The sequence below is a fragment of the Rhinolophus sinicus genome, chromosome 1 (genome assembly GCF_057876585.1).
Source record: "Rhinolophus sinicus isolate RSI-liver-muscle chromosome 1, RSI-T2T, whole genome shotgun sequence".
Lineage (NCBI taxonomy): Eukaryota > Metazoa > Chordata > Mammalia > Chiroptera > Rhinolophidae > Rhinolophus > Rhinolophus sinicus.
Genome location: NC_142501.1, coordinates 134484132 through 134489331, shown reverse-complemented (window position 1 = coordinate 134489331; position 5200 = coordinate 134484132). Strand labels below are relative to the sequence as shown.

At 42.2% G+C, this 5200-nt stretch overlaps 1 pseudogene; it reads right to left on the bottom strand.

The window, feature by feature from the left end:
* Positions 1-3986: 3986 nt before the first annotated feature.
* LOC109452625 (protein lin-28 homolog A pseudogene) lies at positions 3987-4679 on the bottom strand (annotated as a pseudogene).
* Between the last annotated feature and the right edge of the window lie 521 nt (positions 4680-5200).

The window sequence follows — 5200 nt, the reverse complement described above, 5'->3', positions numbered from 1 at the left end:
CTGCAAGTAATACAGCTCTTTGATGGATTCTTAAAGACATTTTTTTAGGTGAATGATTTTTCTCTTGGATGGTCCAAACAGACGTCCAGATGTCATCTACAGCACATATAGTGTGCATTGGACTGGGACAGAATGGATAGTGTGGAAGTGAGGGCCACCTATAAATGAGTACTAGTGAGTGCTCTTGACAAGACAAAGTCTTGGTGAATTTGCCAGTGTGTAGGTGTAAAGTATGATATTACTTACACCACAGGATGATGAAATCAACATCAACCATTCATGCCTTCCTTTACAGCAAATGGAGAGATAGGATGGGATTTAATTGTATCCCATGAGTAGATTGTAATTATACATTGTGCATAGAAGATGCAAATAAAGCATGATTATTGGTATTAAATCCAATCTGAAGTGTATGGTGGCAAAGTTAACTCTATGGCTTTGTTTGCAAGCATAGTTCGTTAGTTCATGCTTCACTTGTGTGTTCATTCAGAAAGAATTTAAGGAAGTCTTACTATACCCAAAGCACTATGAAAATCCTCATAGGACAAATAAAAATAGCACCAAACAATAGTGCCTGATATCAGTTCTCTGATATATTGGTGTTCCCTGGTCAACATTATTCACTCTCCAGAACTAGGACATACACGTTCGAAAGTGGCCTTTCTGTGTAGTTTATTTGCACTGTCTCACACCCAATTCCCATTCTAATCAGTACATTTTTTAAGAAGACAAGGGATGGATAAAAATGAAGTGAGTGGCTTTGTAAAGACCAGAAATAAATAGCAGGCTGGGAATTAAAACATCCACCAAGGATTTAAAGCTATATGAAATATTGTTAGTCATGATCCTTCGGGTTGTAAATGACAGAAACTCCAATAGATCAACTTTAGACAAAAAGGAGAATGTACAGCAGGTCCTCGAATAACATGATTTCATTCAACACCTTTTTATTATAATGTTGATGAGATGCCATGTGAATTTAACTCGTTTATATCAGTTAGCTTATGGTAAAATTTGTTTCCGTATACTCCTTTTGCCACAGTTCCAAGAAGCTATCCACAACATTAAGTGAGGACTTAGTGTACTGGTTTGCAGAGTCCAAAGGAAGGACTGAACCACTAAAATCATGGAAAATGGGATGGGCAGAACCTCAGGAAAGACTTGAAGCATGGACTCAGATGGTGATACAATGCTGTCTTCATCTCTTGATTGGTTTCTCTCAGCATGTCAGCTCCATTTTTCCCCCACATTCACTTCATTCATGTTGTGCAAAACATAAACATAGATTATTCTCAATTTTATATTTTGTGGCTTGTACCACCAAACTAATTGCCCAAGTTCATAAACCCAGAATGAGTTTGATTAGTTTCTTCAAGACCAGTGACTTGCGATGATCAGGTAAAAACAGAGTAGCTTTCAATGGAACTTCTTGCTTGGAGCTGAGAGAGGAGCAGATCCTCCAATAAAAGGTATTTAGCAATCAAAACAGTTGAGGTCTATCAGACCACATGATGCAAAGTCACCTTCATCATGTTAAGTCAGTGTCCCTCCAAAAAAGATCCATATTAGGCGTCCTTATAATTTAAGACCAGGAAATGGTTTCCCTCCCCAAAGCAATTTATTATTGGGTAATGGAAATGACAGAACCTATTATGCTTCCTATTTTCGCTGTTGCTGCCAGAAAGTTCAGAATTAAATTAAAACATACAGTCAATAGTTAATTTCTTTGAGGTTCATGAAACTATTTCCCACTATTTTCTATAAGTATTTTTACATTTTTTCAAGTATTATTTTTTTAAAGTCCTTTTCTATGCCTTTAAGTTCTTGACTCTTTTGGAAGCAGATGAAAAACCATAAATAAATAAGCAAATAATCCCAAACATTGGCCTCGTGAGCACTACAGGGAAAAGAGGGGAAAGGAAGAGGTCAGCATGTATGTTGCAAAATGACAGTAAGTGGAAGTGCCTGGCACAGCAAAATCAACCATCAAATAAACAGTCCCTAATGAGGGGAGTCACCAGAGCCAAAGTGGGCTCAGTCTCCTGCAGTTCGAAAATGAGAAGAAGTAGTCAGGGAAAGAACAGACAGCTACATGCTTTCCTACACTTCCTCTCCTCATAAATTCAAGATTTCGCACAAATATTTGGTTTCTAGCAGTAAATATGGAGTTACATCTGTCTGTCTCTCATTAAACAATCTTGTGGTTACTTTGACATAAGTTTCTTGCACCTGAATAAAAATTACTGAGTGACTTGGATATACATTCATATATCTTCCCTTTCTTGGTCTCCCAATCCCACTTTCAAAGTGAAAGACCTCCTCATTGCTTCTCTTTACCCTAGGATTAGAGATTAAAGTATACTTGGTCTATCCAAACACATGATTCTAAGTGTTTGGCATGAATGACATATCAAGGAATGGTCTTGACTTGCAAGGGATGGAGTATTCTTACCTTTTCAGGGTTTTTGCACAAATCATTTAAGAGTAGGAGAGACACCCCACAAATTAAATGTGTGTGTGTGCTTTTGCGGGGAGTGAATAGGTGATAGGATAGGAGTCAAGTTGTTAGTCAAGTTTTAGGACAGAAGATCTGGTCCAGAAAAGGAAATAGGGGAAAGGGCAACAAAAGACAGGATCGTTCAAGACCCCCACTGCAAGAAGAGGGAGGGATCCCCACGCTTATGTTTCAGATCCTTTTTGCCTGTTGCAGAACATTTGGTCAAAGATGCTTTGGCTATTTTTCTCATACAAAAAGAAGTTTGTAAACAATAAAACACCAAAAGAACAAACACATTGTATTTATACAGACTAGGCCACCTAGCAATCACCAAATCAGCTACTTGTGAAGTCCTACAAAACCCAAATACAACAACTAGAGGAGGGCAGCAATTGGGAGAGACAAGAACGCAGGATCAGACACATATCACCCAATGTATTCTATTGCATTTGCCCCGTTTCAACACAGGGAGGTAGGTTTTTGGTGATCTCACAGCAGGTAAACAGAACCCTCTTTGCTCCTTTAGCTATCACAACACCAATCACTGCTGCAGCCTGGCAGGACACTGGCCCTGGGCACCACAAAGAAGCCATCACTATGGTCTCTGGAAGCCAAGCAGAAAAAGCCCAGAAATTTTAAAGGTTAAGGAATTTAGTCCTTGCTTCATACATCCTTCCCTGGGCAACTCAAAATGGGTACAGAGTTATCAGTCTTAAAACCTACCTTTACCAACTTATATTTTTCACAAACACACACATACACCCACCTTGTTGTGTGTGGTAGGCCTAGCCCAATCTAGAGAAAGATGGAGCGGGTAAGTTAAGCAAGTCCCAAACCCTGGAATTAGAGTTCTGGAACAGGAATCCTTTATCGCACATATATAGACAACCCTCACCTAATCTCAGCTTCCCCTCTGAGCCTTTCACCTGGCCCAGCCTCTCCTAACCTCTGCACTGCCTATTCCTGTTCAGACCAATTTCCAATCTTCTAGTAGGAGATCAAATCGTGGGGCCACCCAGTTAAAACCTAGTTTTCTACATTGAAGGTGGAGGGGTTTCAAGAGGACACTATGGCAGAAAAGCCGGCTCTAATTGGCAAAACTGAGGCAATTCAATAGGCTATACACTCCACATAGTTGTTCTCCCTGGCGATAAAACAACAACAAAAAGAATTCCTGTTGTGCAGACCCGGAATATAGTGCAGGAATGAGGGCTTTAAATTCAAATACACAAAAACACAAAACCAGAATATTTATATTATGAAAAAAAAGTTAAAATGAACAAGATATGTCTTTCGCACACAGCTTGTGCGGTTGGCATCCTGGAGAAAGTGGACCCCAAGATGCAGTTATCCAAGGGACTAAATAAACAAAATTGTATGGGCTCACAATGGGGTGAGAGTGAACTTAGGAGCAGCAAGTCTGCAGCTATTCCCCCAACCACCCCCTTTGCCTGTTGTCAACCCATCGCTTGGGACAGTTCTCAGCACCCTATCCGAAGAGTGGGTTATGAGGAGACAAGACGTGGTAAAACCCTGCCTTAGAGAGAAATGACCTCCCACAGAATGTAGTCCTTTGTGGGTTGGCCTCTGGGAGCAGGGCAGAGCTATGGGTCTCTTCTTCCTGAAAGCAGGCTGGCTCTCCCTGTGAACTGAGGGCCTGCTGGGCCGTCAGTGGATATGAGGCCGCCATATGGCTGATGCTCTGGCAGAAGTGGCATTTCTTGGGCTGGAGTGGCAGCCTGCATTCCTTGGCGTGATGGTCTAGATCTTCACAGTTGTGGCCCCGGTCTCCCTTTGGTCCGTGCTTCTGCATGTTCCCTTTTGGCTGCCTCTTACTCCCAATACAGGGCCATTGACTTAGATTCCAGGTCGTTGGGGGACTTCTTGAAGGTGAACTCCACTTCTTCACCCTCCTTCAGGCTTCTGAAGCCCTCCCTGTGCAGCTTACTCTGGTACACAAAGACATACACGGAAGGATCGAGCGCGACCCTGGCGCGGTCGGCATGGACCACAAGCTGAGCTTATGGGCACATTGAACCACTTGCAGATGCCGGCAGGCGCCGTGCAGCAGCTGCGGCTCTACTGACGCCCAAGCAGTATCCTCTCGCTCTTCTCCCGGCGCTTTGGCGCAGCCACCTGCCAACTTCTGGTTTGACACAGAGCCTGTGGTAGTCAACCACATCCCCCGGCCTGGGCCCCACAGAAGTCGGAGGCAAAGGGGTGGCTCGGAGAAGAGGCTGCTACATCTTCCCCAGCACAATAGCGGTGGAAGGGATCCGCACTTTCCTATTTTTAATTATTAATCCTTTGTGAGCTTACTCTTCAACTATTAGATCTTTTTGAAATTCTTTGATTTATTTCAAATGACTAATTACAATTTTTTGAAGAAGTGTAAATAACTTAACTCTAATTTTGATATTGGGAGGAATTTACATATAATCTGCAATTCTCTTCCAATCCAAGAGTAGAAACAATTTGCTCTACAGAAGAAGACACTCCATTTTGGTTGTCGAGGAAACAGGAGTGAGCTTGGAGCAGAGCCAAACATGGAGAAAGCAGTAAAAGGAAGAATGGGAGGCGTCCTGTACATGCTGCTCCTCCACATCATGTGCTTGATTTTATTGGTTGACTTCTCCTTGATGACCTCGCAGATGCGCTGCTTCCTGATTCACTATAACCATGATAGAAACACTCCTTCCAAAT